Below are 17,828 nucleotides of genomic sequence, written 5' to 3'. Positions count from 1 at the left end.
TAGAACTCTTCAGGGATGAAGGAGCTAGTCTACCAAATTTATTCCTTAAGATTCTGGTGAAAGATGTCTCCTCTGGACATTCCTGGGGTGTATGAGCAGGTCTTCCATGATAAATCCACTCTAACATTCCAATCTCTCTAAGCCTCTGGACCCCCTCATCTACATTATACAAGTGCAGATCTGTCATTTCAATTTCAGGTAATGTTGTCCTCCTTTGAATTCATATTTCAGCCAACCATCCAAACAAACTGTAAATGCCCTTTCTAACCCCTCAAGCTACAACATTGAATGCAGAATCTCTGCTTGGTGGGCCCATATCAATAAATTCAGTTTGATCCAACTTTATACTTCTTCCACCATTATCTAACACCCTTAATATCCATTCCCACACATATTTCCCTGATTTCTGTCTATATAAATTGGAAAACTCATGCAGTTCCTGTGGAATATAGTGTACCTCTTCATGAGTCACACTTTCTAGCTCACCTTTTGGGACCTGCTGTGACTTTAGTCTAGTCATAGGTCTGGAAGAAAAGAGGGATGGTAGGGTAAGGGTGGGTCATGAAAAATAATAGAAATGTCTTTCAAGCCACTTACCTCAGGGCATTCTGTTGCAGTTTCATCTGATGAAATAGGATTAGTTGCTCCAGACAGAGGCGTGAGGGCTGTTTCCCCAGGAGAGCTGGTTGCAGGGTTAGCGGCACTGAAGGATTAATCTTGTTAGTTGGAGGTTGGATGGCAGACTCCTCAGGGCAGACTGGAGACTGGGAAGCTGTTTCTTCAAGTCAGGTTGGAGGTCAGAAATCTCTTTCCTCAGGGCAGTCCATTATAGGTCTATCTAACAAAGGCTCAGCAGATTCCAGAGATCCTGTCTCCCCATTGCCATCATTATCAAGCCACACATTACCATCCCATGTTTCAGGATCCCATTCTTTTCCAGTCAAAGCCCTTACTTTAACAGCAGACATCCTGCAAGGCTGAGGTTTTAGTTTATGTTATAAATCTGCTACTTGCACAATGAGGCTTTGTGTCTGGTTTTCAGAGACCTCAAGTCTGTGACCACAGGAAATAAAATTTTCTTTCAGGGAACACATGAAAACTTTTGCATCATTCATATGGCACTTAAGTTTCAAATTTGAATCCTTCGGCTCATCCCTTTCCTTCATCACTGCATCCAGCATGTCTAACAACAACCAGCCAACATCATTATACCTCTTAATTCCACAAAAATAAAAATATCAAAAAACACCAGAGGCTTGTCTCATATAAGCATACAATTAGCAGAATCTAATGGTGATATTTTGAGTATCTTTATTGCCAGCCCATCCCATGGAATGTCAGTGACATCTTGATTATTGGAAACAGAGTCATAAGTGCCTTTGAGTGTAATCAAAGTCGAAAACCAATGTAAAAACCCCATTTTTAAGATTCTGTTTCTCAAAAACCATTCTTGGTACCAAGCTGTGTTAGTCAGGTTCTCTAGAGAAACAGAGCCAACAGGACAGATCTGAAAATATGATATTTATAAAGGTGCCTCACATAACTGTGGGAATAGAAGAGTCCAAAATCCATAGGGCAGGCTGGGAAGCTGGTGGCTCTGATGAAGGGTCTGGATAAACTTCACAGAAGAGGCCCACTGGCTGAAGAAGCAGTGAAAAAGTCTTCTTCCTTAAAAGCCTTTAACTGATTGGACTATCTCATTGTGGGAGGCAGGCCTTAGTTGATTGCAGATGTAATCAGCCACAGACTTAATACACCAGCTTTCCAGTTTATCAAACAGCCACAAAATATCCTTGCAGGCAGCAATGGCAACTTGCCTGACAAGACAACTGGGCATAATCATTTGGCCAAATTGACACCAGAACCTAATCATCCCAATCAGTAAGTAGAAGAACTGAATTAGAATCTAGCATTTCTGATCTCTAAGCCAGAGCTTAAAAGGGGAAAGCTTCCTGTGATCTGCCTTCTGGCTGAAACAGAACTGCACCCAGGGTGTCTAGGTAATGTAGCAATAAATCCGAATTGCTGCTCTTGGTTATATCTACATAATCTTAAGGATTGGTATTTCTGTCTGTTCTTCAGTGTAGTCATTTATTCCTTCACGGACTAACTTATGTTTTGAGCCTCTAGTATATGCTGGCTTGGCAATATATTAGAGAACAAAATCAAAGTTTCGTCTTATGGAATTGTAGACTAGTGGAAGAGAAAGCTACTGAACAGAAAATTACTAAAATAATTACAAATTGTGGTAGGTGTTACCAAGAAAATAGACAGGGTGCTAAGAGGCAGAATAAAAAGGGAGGGTAGGAGAAAACCTGTCTGATGAAGTCATATTTAATAAGTTGAACTCTAAGGGATAGAGTAGGGGTTAACCAAAGTGTCAATTGAGGATGGCGGGGTAACAAGGCTGGGGAGGGGGTGCATACAAAGCCAATGGAACAGCATGAGTAAAGGGTCCAAGACAGAAAGAGCTTGGTGCATAAGAGTAGCTAAGAGAAGACTCATGTGTCTAGAGCGCAGTGAGTGGAAGGGAAGTGGAGAAAGATGAGCTTTGAAGGGTAGACAGAGGCCAGATTCTGAAGGCCCAAGGAAAACCTCTCTTAGATCCTGACAACCCTGTGAACAAGTATAGATTTTGTATTCGGGCCCCTCCCCATTCATCTTAGAGGCTATGGGGCCACCTGAAGGCCATTATGCAGTGCCCAGTGGGACATCTGGGGCTAAGAGAGGCAAAGAGTATTCCCTGCTATGAAGACAGAGGGCAAAGGGCTGAACAGGGCATTGTTTTTGGCTGGCAGTTTCCTGGCAACCCAGGCACAAAAGAAAACATTGTTTTTCATAGGCTTTGTTCTCTAGCAATAAAAAATTAAAGTGAAAATTGACTGAGCAGCTGCCAAAGCCAATGAGTCCTGAAATTTTGCTAGACTGAGAAGTCTTTCCTTGGGGCCTGAATGCAAGTGGACTGTCTTCAGCACATGCTGCCTTGAATGAATGGCAACTCTGTGCTCCTGCCCATGGCTCATGAAGCCTGCGATCTTGGACTTCAACCTGCAGGAAGAAGGGTTAGACATTTCTGCAAGCTGGGGAGATAATAAGATTCAGAAATTCTGCTGAGGTCTCAGTTTAATGCAGAAGAAGAAATAATAACTTGATGCAAGGAGTATTAATGTGCTCATCAGCTTGTCTCTTTCCATGGACAAGCTGAATATATTCGGAACAGGACTGCATTGTGGTACTTTCTAATTGAGACCACCAAGAAAAGCTGATAGACTGAGCCACAGCTGGGAACACAAACCACTTGGTGAATAAATGAGTTCAGTTTTTACATCCCTAGGTGAGAAAATAAGCATCTTCTTTTTACCCTCCAAGAATTGATGTGGAGTATCTTAGAGGTGAAAACTTCAAATGCTGGACTCAGTCAACAAGATACCCATACACACGGAAATCTTAAGTTGATGTTGGAAAATGTTCTGGAAGTATACGGGTTCTGACAGAAAAGGCAAATGTGGCTTGTAGAGCATTAAAGCTGGTGCTACAAAAGCCAAATTCTACATGGACAGAGCACCAAGTGACCAATAGTCTCTGTACCTGGGAGACAAAAACTCCAGCTTGGGCAGGTAGTTTTCCCTAGCACAGACTAGGCTAGGAGGAGACACAGCTGCCTTAATGATAAATATGGCTTTCTCCCAACAATGCACTGTATCCCTGGAACAGGATGGGGTTAGGCAGGAGGCAGGCCAGAGGTGGGAATGGTTATACAAGCGGGTTTCAGGATGGTTGGTCTCGGGGGCTTCAGCGTTGCTCAGTGATACTCTAAAGAATGAACTCCAATATCATTGCTGACTAAAGAGATGACCAAGAGATGACTGAATAACGGATCAGACGTGCAGGATCTGGAAGATAACTTAGTAGTCATAAATGTCCTTTGGGCTTTGAAGTATATTAGCTCACATGAAGCTCGAAGAAGAAGAAGGAGGAGGAGGAGGAGGAAGAGGGGGAGGGGAGGGGGAGGGGAGGGGGAGGGGGAGGAGGAGGGGAGGGGGAGGAGGAGGAGGAGGAGGAGGAGGAGGAGGAGGAGAAGGAGAAGGAGGAGAAGAAGGAGAAGGAGAAGGAGAAGGAGAGAAAGAGAGAGAGAGGACTCAAATAAAGATCTGGAGAAAATCCTGAAGAAAAAGAATTAAAGGCTGTACGGATGGGACCTCAAAGCAAAGAGAAGGGCAAAGAACATACTAAAGTCACCCAACCATGGAAGGGCAGAGCCAGGGCTATAATCCATGTGCTCTGTTTCTTGGACCACCACTTGAGCATAGATTCAAGTAATGTATGTATAGGTTCGTTTGGTCAAGGACTAAAGAGAATGACGAGGGGTAAGCATAGAGGATTGTTAGGCTGGGCTGAGACAGAACAAACTGAATGCATGGACATCAGAAAGAGAAATAGGCCGACTCCTAGAAATGCCAACAGTTAAAAGGCAAGCCAAGGAAGAGTTCACTAGACTATCCACTCCTGGAGATCAGGGACTGGTTCTTATTTGCTATTGTATTCCCAACACTAAGTATGACACCTGCACACAGAGATTCCTGAGAAATATTTATTTGATGTAAAGGAGGCATCCACCAAGAAGACTAGGATAAATGTCACAGAAGTGTGAGGAGTAACCAGGATAGGGCAGAGTCACAGAAGTCAAGAGAGTAGAGACCTTCAAAAAGGAGGGAGCGATGATCTATCAAATGTAATGGGGGGATAAATAAGGCAAGGAACATGTTTATGTTGCTGAAGCACTTCAGTACTGATGGGTTCTGAAATCTTGATCTCTGGTCCAGACCACTCCCTCTATGCACCAAACCCGAATATCAAAGCCACTTCTAGCCATTTCTAACTTAATATCCCACAGGCAGATAGAACTTGTTCCACAATGTCCCATCTCTGCAAATGAATGCATTGTCTTCCTGCGCAAACATGGCCCTCCTCTTCTATTCTCTATTTTAGTAAACAACAATACTGACTCTGGTTAATGAATTAGAAACCTAGGAATAGTTTTAGATTCATCACCTTCTTCTGTCACATACTCAATCACCAAGCATTGTCTAGTCTATCTCTTAACAGCTATCAAATATGTCCACCCTGATCTACTTCTTCTGTCACTACCCTGGCTCAGGCCATCATCAACTCTCATGGAAAAACTGAAATAACCTTCTAACTGATCTCCTCCCATATACAAAGAAGCCACTGGGATTGTTTTTTCGTTTACATTTTTAAACTAAATTTTTATTACATACAGGAAAATTCATTCTTTTGTTGTACAGTTTGATGAGGTTTGACAATGCACAGCCATTCAACTACCACCACAATCACAATCAAGACATAGAACAGCTCCATCACAAGCCCCTAAAATTCAATTCTCATGCTACCTCTTTGTAGACGAAGCTTCAGCTCCATACACTTATCCTCTGAGAACCACTGATCTGTTCTCCCTATCTATAATTTTGCATTTTCCAGAATGTTATAAGAATGAAATCATAGCGCATGTAGCCTTTTCAGATTTGCTTCTTTCACTCAGCATAATGCAATTAAGATTCACTAATATTGTTGTGTATATTAATATTTGTTCCTTTTCTTGTAGAGTAGTACTCCAGTGCATAGATGCATCACAACTTATCCATTCCCCAACTGAGGAATGTCTGTATTGTCTCAAATTCTTGCTTGATAATTTTGAATAAGGCTGCTTTAAACACTCACATGATGGTTTTTGTTTGAACATGTGTTTTAATTTCACTTGATTAAATACCTAGCAGTAGGACTACAGGGTCATATCAGAAGTATATGTTTAACTTTATGAGAAACTGCCAAATTGTCTCTCAGAGTAGCAGTATCATTTTGCACTCCCACCAGAATTTATGAGGGTGTCAGTAGCTCTGCAACCTAATTAGTACTTAGCTTGTTTTTCTATATAATTTTTCTTTTCTATATATTTTTAAGGTTACTCATTCTAATAGTTATGCAGTGGTATCTCATTGTGGTTATGAATTACATTTCCAAGCCAATTAATTATGCTGAAAATTTCTTCATGTGCTTATTTGCCAATCATCCTCATTTTATTCCTTCTCCTTGCTTTGAATTTATTCTGCTCTTCTTTTCCTACTTTCTTGAAGAAGGAACTTAGATGACTGATTTGAGACCTTTCCTCATGTCTAATGTAAACATTTTGTGCTATAAATTTTCTTGTCAGCACTGCTCTAGATACATCCACATATTTGGATATGTTGTATTTAATTTTCATTCAGTGCTATGTATTTTTAATTTCCCATGAGATGTATTCTTTGACCCACAGATTATCTGCAAGTGTGTTGTTATGTCTCCAAATGTTTGTTGATTTCCCCATTCTGTTTCTATTATTGATTTCTAGTTTGTTCCATTATAGTCAAAGAGCACACTCTGCATGCTTTCAATTCTTACCAATTTGTTGAGGTTTGTCTTATGGCCCAGGATATGGTCTGTGTTGGTCAATGTTCCATGGGTGCATGAAAGCAATATGGATTATGTTGTTGTTAGGTGGAACAGCCAATATGTGTCAATCAGATTCTGTTGCTTGATTGAATTGTTCAGTTCTTCTGTAAGCCGGTTGATTTTCTAAAACTTCTATTAATTGATGAGAAGAAGATGGTTAAAATTATAATTATAGTCTGAAACTGTAACTGTCTATTTCTCCTTTCAGCTCTACCAGTTTTTGCTTGATGTCTTTTGAGGCCCAATTTGATGCCTACACATTTGCATTCCTTATGTCTTTTACATGGATTGAACCTTTGATCAGTATGCAATGTCTTTTCGTTTCTATTAATTTGCTTTTTTCTGAATTCTACTTTATCAGATATTAATATAGTCATTCCTGCTTTTTAAAATTAATGTTTGCATAGTATACTTTCTTCTATCTTTTTGCTCTCAAGATCCCTATGTCCTTGTATTCAAAGTGAGTTTTTGTAGACAGTCTATAATTTAGATTTTTTTTTAATATTATGCCCATCTCTGTTCTTTGACTGGTGTATTGAAGCCACTAGGATTTAAGGTAATTATCATCCAATTATTATTTGTTTTCTGTTTCCTCTGATTCCTTTTCTTCTGATTCTCTTTTCTTGCCTTTCAGTGTGTTACCTGAGCAGTTTTAGGGATTCCATCTTGATTTATTTATAGTGTTTTTGAAAGTACATCTGTGCTGGTTTGAAAGGATGTATGTTCCTTAGAAAAGCCATGTTTTAATCAAAATCCTATTTCATACAGGCAGAATAATCCCTATTCAATACTGTATGTTTGAAACTGGAATCAGATCATCTCCCTGGAGGTGTGATTTCATCAAGAGTGATTGTTGAATTGGATTAGGTGACGACATGTCTCCACCCATTTGGGCGGGTCTTGATAAGTTTCTGAAGTCCTATAAAAGAAGAAACATTTTGGAGAATGAAGGACATTCTGAGAGAGCAGAGAATGCTGCAGCACCATAAAGCAGAGACCACGAGTGAGCGACCTTTGGAGATGAAGAAGGAAAACGCCTCCTGGGGAGCTTCATGAAACTGGAAGCCAGGAGAGAAAGCTAGCAGATGACGTGGTATTTACCATGTGCCCTTCCCAGATGAGAGAGAAGCCCTGACTGTGTTCGCCATGTGCCTTCTCACATGAGAAAGAAACCCTGAACTTCATCGGCCTTCTTGAACCAAGGTCTCTTTCCCTGGATGGATGCCTTTGATTGGACATTTCTATAGACGTGTTTTAATTGGGACATTTTCTCGGCCTTAGAATTGTAAACTAGCAACTCATAAAATTCCCCTTTTTAAAAGCCATTCTGTTTCTGGTATATCGCATTCTGGCAGCTAGCAAACGAGAATGACATCTCTGTATAGTTTTCATAATGTTTGCTCTAGGTATTATGATATACATATGATATACATATGTGATAATATACATATTATCACAATCTACTGGTATCAACATTTTACCACTTTTAGTGAAATGTGGAAGCCTAACTTTGATTTTGGTTCTTTTACCTTCACCACTTTTAAATATCATTGTCTTTAGTATCAGATGTTGCTATACCTTTTGTTTCTATCACCAAATATGATGTATAACACTCATGAGGCAAAGGGGAATTCTATTATATGTACACATATTCCTGTTCTTTCAACGTTCATTGTTCCTTCCTGATTATGATTGTGTGAAGCTGTATGTACCCCAGAAAAACATGTATCTTTTTTGAAAGTCATAACTCATTTATTGAATGAATGATATATGCAAGAATATCAATAAAAGAAAACTAATACTACAAGTTACAATTTTGAATTAAAGCCAATATAACAGTAACAAAATATGCACAACATGAAAGAAATGTTTGTTTTTGACCCATAATGCATTCCTTATTTTTTCAATTAACCTCCATGTCTGTTAGAGCAAAACTGTATAGAAAAACATGTTTTGAAAGCGATTCCTCCTGTGGGTGTGAACCCATTGCAAATAAGACTTTTTGATGAGGTTACTTCAGTTAAGGTATGACCTACCTCAATCAGGATGGGTCGCAATCCTATTACTGGAGTCTTTGATAAGCAGAATGATATTCAGACTTTAGAGAGAAAGCCACAGGAAACAAGAAGCTGAATATTAACAGAATCCAGCAGCAAAGGGAGAAACCAGGAGATGCCACCATGTACTTTGCCCTTGTGACAAGTATCGAAGATCACTAGCTGCCAGTCCCAGAATATCAGTCTTCAGGGAGAAAGTATTGCCTTGACTTTGGACTTTTTCCTAACCTCAAAACTATGAGTGAATAAATGGCCATTGTTTAACCCAATCCATTTCATGATATTTGCTGGAGCCCTCAAGAAACTAAAAACACTGATACTCCAAGATTCTTTTATAACTTCCTTTCTGTTTGAGGAACTTCCTTTAGCCTATCTTTAAAGGTAGTTTTCCTAGGGATAATTTTTTCAGTTTTCCTTCATCTGAGAATGTCTTTATTTTCTCTTCATTCTTCAAAAATGGTTTTGTGGGGTATAGGGTTTGTGGTTGACAGTATTTTTCTTTCAGCACTCAAATCTGAAGAGGTTTATTAATGACTGAGTCTTGGTAAGAACAGTAGGCTTATGGTGTTTTAACTTGCTCTGTTCAAGTAACCCTCTTTCAGCATCACAATTATGAAAGCTCTGAAAACCAGCAGTATAGTAGACAATAGAGAGGGCAAATGGGTTTGAGACACCCCAGAAAGCTCTATCCTCAGGTAATTGTCGCTGTCTTGAAGTGATTTGTCTGGAAGATACCTGGAAAAGTCCCATTCAGAAGGCTTGTCTCTATTTGACTTCACTCAGACACAGAAAAAGAAAAGCCCTATCCCCATGGCATTTGCCAAGTGTTTAACATCACAGCTGCCTGAGCCTGCCATACCAACTGAGGCAAACAAGAGGTTGGCCAAAAGCTTTAAAAGGAAAATCTGGGGAAGGAGATATACATATGAGGCTTTGAAGAACTCCGACATATTCCTGAGGCTCTAGACAGCCACACAAGTGTGCCTATGCCCAGGAAAAACCTGAAAAGGCCCAAAGCTCTCATTTCTGGCTGACCTTGAAGCTCTGTGCAAGGGGAAGGTGAAGGCTGATGGCAGAACTGTGAACTGCCTGCCCCAACACACAAGAGCCCTTGGCAAAGGCGGGAAGACTTATTGATTCTAGGCATTAAAGGAAATTTCTGCCCAATAACTAGCTGACTTCTAAGCTGTCCAAATAATATGGGAAAATATAAAGAGGGATTCTTATGTCATACTATTAACAATTACAGATGTGTATGTGCCTCATATCAGAGATTAAAGATGCATGAAGCAAAACTTGACAGAATTAAAGGGAGCGATAGACAAATCCTCAATTATGGTAGGATATTTTAACACTTCTCCCTCATGAATAGACAGACCAACCAGACATAAAAAGCAAGGACATAGAAGACTTGAACACTACCACCTGGATGTAATAGATATTTATAGAAAAAGGTATCCGATTCAACAACTGTGGAATACACATTCTTTTCATATAGGAATAGTAGGAAAATTCCTCAAACTAACAAAAGCATCTATGAAAAAACTACCTAACATAATGCTCAATTATGAAAGTATGAATTGATTCCTCTGAGCCTGGAAACAAGGCAACGATGTTTGTTCTCATTTCTATGCAACATTGTTCTGGAGATCACAGATATTATAACATGGCAAGAAAAAAAAATAAAAGCATGAAGATTGAAAAGGAAGTATGATAGGTCACTGTCTGAGCACTGCCTGCCACCTATCCTTGTAATCCATAAAATAAATCCTGTGTTTGGCACCTAGGGTGAATGGTGAATGTGGGATGACTCCCTTCTCAGGAATGTCTTGCGGAAAAACATCCCCTAGCAGATAATGACCCGCTGGCCCTTGGCTGCAAGCATATGTACGCATTCACTAGTGACACCTGGAGAAAGTAGGAGCATTTTATAGCACCTGGCTCAACCCCACAGCTTGGGGGTACAGAAGGAGCAATGTCCTTCCACTATGGCACAAACACAAAAGGGGTGCATATAGAACATCTTATGTCAGCCACAAACTGAGATCTATTGGCTTGGCCATGGTTACTGATGTCCATTAATGAAGCCGACCTTGCTTTATCTATTCTCTATGTGAGTAAATTTCTCTTCTATTCAGCGCCTATGTTAGTCGTGCTTTTGTTGGCAACCCTGATACCTGCAAACCATAAAGTGGGTTGGGACCCTAGGACTGCTGTTCCTGGTAGCAGCCACTGATATGCTCTTTGCTACCCTCCATGGGGTGAGACCCCTCCACTGACAGTAGTAATAAGTGCCTCTCTATTTGATGGACAGTTTGGCTCACTGTGCCAACAGGAAGAAATAAAAATGCCCATGTTTGAAAAAAAATTTCTGAGAGAAGTCCAATAAGACAACAAATAAAATATATACCATGTTCATTTATTGGGACACTCAATATTGTTTAAATGGCAATTATCCCCAAGATGATTTCTAGATTGAACAACACTCCTAATCAAAATTTCAGGCTTTTTAACAGATTCTAAAGTTTTTAAGGAAATGAAAATGACCTAGAATAACCAAAGCAATTTTAAAAATAAGAATAAAGTTAGAGGACTCTATTTGAGTTTAAAGATTACAATAAAGCTACAATAATTAAAAGTAATTTAGTCTTAGCAAAAACATAGACATATTGATCAATGGAACAGAATCTAGAAATAGATACACATATATTTTGCCCATAGCTTTTGAGAACAAAAACAGAACAAAACACCATTGACTAAGGTTGAATCCTGAAAAATTTTAGACAGTAAAATCCTCCCACCAGTGGCATCACTAGTGTGTCACATGCATATTTTAACACTCTCTCCTTGATAGAACACATTTTCAGTAATAGCCATGAATGAAATTACATAATAATGGTCAGAAAAGAAACGAAGTGTAAATTCTGTTTTATTGAACTTTTTATATACAATCATGAGAGTAAATCACAAAAGTGAATTTTAAGGAAAATGAAAAGTTTGCAAAAGGCAAAATGCAGGCAATTACTAAATTGTACAACTGATACAACGTTTTAATTTTTATTTGTTCTGTAGTTTTAAAATAAATTATTGAGTAAAGAATAAATCTCATTTTTAAAGATAGTGTTCAATTCAGTTACTATTTTGCATTCAAGTACAGAAAAAACTTGTACTTCCAAAACAAAAATTTTACACCTCATAGTTTGCACTTTGTTTCACCAATTTAAGAATAAATAAAACCAACAAATGGTCACATAGAAAAGTCAGAACTGAAGCAACACAATTTGTCCCTTAGAAAGGGAAAGGAAAGCTGAGTGAACCCATGTCCAGGTCAACTGTATAACAAGGAGTCTCCAAAGTAAGTTTTTTGTATAATAAAATGATTATTAAAGGATAGGTACTAAAATGTGCTAATTTGAACTTTACATATTTTTATTAAACATTATCTACAGCAATCTTTTAGAACTTAGACTAACAAAAGATTTGGGGGGAATTGGGGAGAAAAGAATTAAATTACTGACATCATTTAGAAATGCAGTAGTATGGTGGATAATAATAACAACACTGGCTTTTATTTGGTTTCATTATTGTTTTAAAATTATCTGCAGGACTATGCTTCAGGTTAACCACAAAGAAGAACATATGTGTGGTTTGCTCTTTAGAAAAGCAAGCTATAATAGAAGGAAGAGCCTATTGGAGAGAACCTTGTAATGAGTGTTAGGAGATCTGATTCCCATGGCTATTACATAGGACCTTGGTGAGGTCTCCTCACTCAGATGAAGAATATCCAATAGCTGGAAGTTTACAGGATTGGTGTACCCCAACATTGGTAACTACTACTTCAAATTAGAAAGGAAGTTTTGGGGTGCATCAAAGCTCCAGCCTTCCTTAATGAGATCACTACCTACATAATCAGAGAAGCACCTATGTTCAGAAAGATAAGTTACTACCAAAGAACAAAGTACAATAATGCATCTATTGGACAGAAGATTAGAGTAGAAGTTTGGAGATCAGTGTCCTAGTGCCAGACATTGCACAAGCTTTGAAATGCAGACTTCCAGTCCAGACAAAATGGTGTAGACCCATCTATCCCTGATCCTCCTCCTCAAGCACAACTATCAACCCTGGAAATAATATAAGAGTTAATCACAATAATACTCTGAAAGGTGAAAAGAAGAAGGCTGACTAGCTAAGGACCCAGAACTGAAGGAAAAGTACAGTTTCTGGGTGCCTTATGACCCAGAAGGTAATAGAAGGTGATTCAGACCCAGCATCTCCTCAACCCCAATTTTTTTTTACTAGAAAAGAAATGGGCCAGGTAAGTTCATTTCTAACCCAAAGGAAACAGGAGTCCTGTAGACAACTAAAATGGACTTGAGACCACAGGAGAGGGGAATTGAGCTGGAGCCCTGTGCATAAGCAAGCAAGGCAAATGCTCCATGTCTCTTCATGTCAGAGACTTCCCTCCCCAAAAAGGAAACACTGATTGGACTACTGGTACAGGCAGTTGGGATCCTACCGTAACAAGAGGCCTGGACCATGAAGTACCCTTTCCCCATGGACCAGAGAATTCCTTCCCCTACTCAGAGACTTCAAGCAACCCAGCAGCCCATCAGGGGGATTCTAAGACCACAAGCAGACTGGCCCAGGAAGTGCTCTCCATCCATGTGGACCCAATACTCTCTTCCCCAACCTAGAGACACCAGATAGCCTGCATAGGAAACACCTTCTGTCCTCACAGGTGACACTAGTAGGGTAGGGATCATAGAGAATCTTAGGGGTACCACATGAGCCAAGAAATTCAAAATAACACCACAAAGGCCTGAAAATTAAATTGTCATTGGAAGCACAGCGCACAAATGTAAAGCAGGACTTGATGCCTAACCTAAACAGGTTGATTGCCTCTAAAAATAAAAGATTTAAATAGGACCCAGAGTCTCCTAACATAATAGCCAAAATGTCCACATTACAACAGAAAATCACCCATCATACAAAGAACCAGGAAAATCACAACATGAATGAGGAAAAAAATGTCAATTGACAACAAAAATGAAATGAAACAGTTTTGTAATTATCTGACAAGGATTACAAGGCAACCATAATAAAGAAATGCTTCAATAAGGAATCAAAATTCTCTGGAAAAAATAAAAAGAAAATCTTGGCAGTTAAATAGAAGTTTTAAAAAAGAACAAAATAAAACTGGAAAATACTAATTGAAATTGAAAAAGAACTTACTGAATGAGTTCAGTAGTAAAGTGAAGTTGGCAGAGGGTAGAATCAGTAAACTTGATGACAGATCAATAGAATTTACCAGAGAGAAAATAGACTGAAAAAAAAATGTACAGAGTCTCATGGACCTGTGAACAACAGTAAAAGATCCAACATTGCTATTGCTGTGGTCCCAGAAGAAGAAAAATGGAATGGGGCCAAAAGAATATTCGAAGAAGTACTAGGCAAAAATATCCCAAATTTGGTAAGACATAAACCTATATTCTGAAGTTTGAGGGTGCCAGTTTGAAAGTATTATGTACCCCAGAAAAGCCATGTTTTAACCCTGATCCAATCTTGTGGTGGCAGCCATTTCTTTTAATCCGAATTTAATATTGTAGGTTAGCTCCATGGAGATTACCTACATGATCTGATTATCTCCATGGCGATGATCTCCATGGAGATGTGACATGCCCAATTGTGGGTATGGTCTTTTGATTAGATGGAGATGTGACTCCACCCATTGCATTTGGGTCTTGATTTGTTTACTGGAATACTATAAAATAGGAACCATATTGCAGAGAGCCAGAAACGACAGAAACCTCAGAGCTGAAAGGGGGAGAACTGACAGAAACTTCAGAGCAAAGCTCACACAGATGCTGATATTTGGAAAACAGAGACACAGATGTTTGTAGACAATTGGAGCCCAGAAGACATTGTCAGAACCTGGAGAGAACCAAGGGAAGCCAAGAGATAAAACCAGCCCCAGAGAAGCAAAGTGAGGAACCCCCACAGGAACAGAAGCTGAAAGCAAAAAAGCCCAGGAGCAACGGACCAATCACATGACTTCCCAGCTGACAGAGGTGTTCCAGATGCATCAGCCTTTCTTTAATTAAGATATCTTTCCCTGGATGCCTTAGTTTAGACATTTCCATAGACTTAGAATGGTAAACTTGTAACTTATTAAATCTCCTGTATAAAAGCCACTCCAATTCTGATCACATTCCAGGGGCTTCCAAACTAACACACTGAGCAAACCCAGAATAGGATAATTTCAAAGAAATCCATTCCTAAACACATCATAATTAAACTTCTGAAAACTAAAGACAAATAAAAAGCTTCAAAGCAGCCAGAGAAAAACAATGCATTACCTATAGAGGAACACCATTTTGAATAACAGTGGATTTCTCACCTGAAATCATGGAAGCCAGAAGAAAATGCTAGAAAAATGTTCAAGTGCTGAAAGAAAAATACTGTCAAATTCTATATCTAGCAAAAGTGTCCTTCAGAAATGAAATCATGATAAAGATGTTCTCAAATGAAGGAAAACAAAGAATTTGTCACTAAAAGAACTATCTTTTAAAAATGTCAAAGCTAATTCTTCAAACAAAAAGGAAATGATAAAAGAAAGAATCATGGGCTATCAAGAAGAAAGAAAAAAAGAAATAATAAAAATATGGAAAAATACAATAGATTAACCTCCCCCTGGGTGTTAAAAAATCATATTGATGGTTGTAACAAAAATTATAACACTATCTGATGAGGAGCTAAATGCATGTAGAAGAAATACTCAAGGTAATTTGTACATAAAAACTGGGGAGTGTAAGGGGACCTAAATGCAAGTAACATTTCCATACTTCACTCAAAGTGGTAAAACATTGACACCAGATAAATTAAGCATGATCTTATAACATCAAGAGCAACCGCTAAGAAAGTTATTCAAAACAACATATTCAAATATCCTATAAACAAATCAAGAGGCAATTCTAAAAACATGTTCAAGTAATCCATAGGGAGGCAATAATAGAGAAACAGAGAAATAAGAATCAGAGGGAAGGAATTTAAAACACATAATAAAATGGAAAACTTAACAACAAATCAATAGTTACCTTAAATATAAATGGCCTAAACATATCAATGAAATATCAGAGATTGGAAGAGTGGAGAAAAGCATGATCCAGCTATATGCTGCCTTCAAGAATCTTACAACATAGGTGGATTGAAATGAAAACAATGGGAAAATATTTGTCATGCAAACATGAATTTAAAGAAGCAGGACTGACTACAGTTATATCAGATAAAGTAGACTTCAGAAAAAAGAAAATAACAAATCCACTAGGAAGACATGATAATGATGAACGTGTAAGCATTAAACAAGAGAGCCTCAAAATATGTGGAGAAAAAGCTAATAGAGCTGAGGACAAATAATAAAATTCACAATTATACTTGGAGACTTCAACACTCCACTCTTAGCAACTGATAGAACTACTAGACAGAAAATCAGCAAGGAAATAGAAGATCCAGAACAACACAAACATAAGTATCTAAATGACATATATAGGACACTACACGGCAATGTACACACATTTTTCCAAGCACCCATGTAATAATCACCAAGATAGACCACAATAGTGGGGCATAAAATAAACCTCAAGAAACTAAAAGGACTTGAAATAATAAAGAATGTTCTCTAACCATAATGGACCCAAACTAGAAATTAACAGAAAGACAAGAGAAAATTATCTAAAATTTGGTAATGAGACAACACTTTTGTAAAAAGCCATTGGTCAAAAAGGAAGTGTGAAAAGGAGGTTGATAGGGTCTGGAACAGTATGCCAGGGAGCACCCTTATTTAAGGGTTGGATGGAGAAAACTGAGAAGGACCAGGGAAAGATGGAAAGAAAGCCAGGAGAAAGTGTTATGTGAGAGCAAAGAGAAGAGAACTGCAAGGAGGAAAGTTGAATGTATTCTACACCAAGAACTTTGACAAACCCAGCCCTCTCTTCTCTTGCATCCCCTTCCTCCATGCTTCCGAGAGGAAACTGAATCCTTTGGCAACTAAAACTATAGAAAACATTGAACACATCCCAGATCCTACCCAGAATAACACAAAACTTCACGCTAAAAGCGTGAGTACCTCAGTTTCTATTACCAGATTTATCATATCCGATTCCAAAAAAAATTACAAAGCATGTTAAAAGGCAGGGAAAAACACTGTAAGAGACAAAGCAAGCAGCAGAACCACAGATTTTGGAATTATCAGATACAGAATTTAAATAACTGTGACTGATGTGCTTAGAATCTAATGGAAAAAGAAGATAACACAACAACAGATAAGTAATGTAAACAGAGAGAAGGAAATTAAAAAAAATGTGAAGGAATATCTAGAAATAAAAAGTACCGTGACAAATAGAGAATGCCTTTTATGAGCTCGTCAGTTGACTAGAGGTGGTGGAGGAAAGAATCAGTGAGCTTGAAGATAAGTCAATAGAAACTTCTTGAACTGAAATCCAAAGAAAAAATAATGAAAAAAATGAACAGCATATACCAGAATGTGTAACGCATGCATAATGGGAATACTTAAAACATTAGGAAAACAAACAACCCAAATGAAAAATGTGCAAAAGTTTTGAATAGACACCTCACCAAAGAATATATAGATGACTAACATATGAAATGATGTTCTACATAATTTCTCATTAGGGAACTTCAAATTAATAGAGCAATGAGATACCAGTACACACCTATTTGAATGGCTAAAATACAAAAAATAACAATACAGAGTGCTGGCACGGATGTGATGCAACAGGAACTTTCAGTCATTCTGGTCAGAATGCGGAATGACCCAGTTACTTTGGAAGACAGTCTGACAGTTTCATACAGAGCTAAATGTAGTTTTAGCAAACTATCCAACAATTGTGTTCCTAGATATTCACCTGATTTGAAAACACTGTCTTAACAAAAACGTACGTGAAAAGTAGCTTTATTCATATTTGCCCAAAACTGAAAGCAACCATGATCCCATCCAATAGGCAAGGGATGATGAAACTGTAGTACATCCACATAAGGTAATATTATTCAACAATAAAAAGAAATAAGATATCAAGCTATGAAAAAATACGAAGAAAAATTAAATGCATATTGTGAAGTGAAAGAAGATAGTCTGAAAAGACTACACACTGTATGATTGAAACTATTTGACATTTTGGGAAAAAGCAAAACTATAGAGACAGTAAAAAGATCAGCGGTTTCCAAGGAATCAGAGGAAGGGAGAGTGGG

At 38.3% G+C, this 17,828-nt stretch overlaps 1 protein-coding gene across 2 annotated transcripts in view; it reads left to right on the top strand.

Moving 5' to 3' along the window:
• The window catches only part of LOC143671486 (melanoma-associated antigen 10-like), a 143,979-nt gene that overhangs the window by 40,904 nt on the left and 85,247 nt on the right, over positions 1 to 17,828 (top strand). The window contains exon 2 of one of the 2 annotated variants that reach the window (XR_013169572.1): positions 7,276 to 7,829. The exons of the other annotated variant lie outside the window; for it this stretch is intronic. The gene's annotated coding sequence lies outside the window, so the exon portion shown is untranslated. Of the gene's footprint in view, positions 1 to 7,275; positions 7,830 to 17,828 lie in introns of those variants that run through there. 2 annotated transcript variants of the gene reach the window in all.

The sequence above is a fragment of the Tamandua tetradactyla genome, chromosome X (genome assembly GCF_023851605.1).
Source record: "Tamandua tetradactyla isolate mTamTet1 chromosome X, mTamTet1.pri, whole genome shotgun sequence".
Classification (NCBI taxonomy): Eukaryota; Metazoa; Chordata; class Mammalia; order Pilosa; family Myrmecophagidae; genus Tamandua; species Tamandua tetradactyla.
The sequence above is the reverse complement of the archived record's forward strand: the minus strand, read 5'-3'. Positions and strand labels throughout refer to the sequence as shown.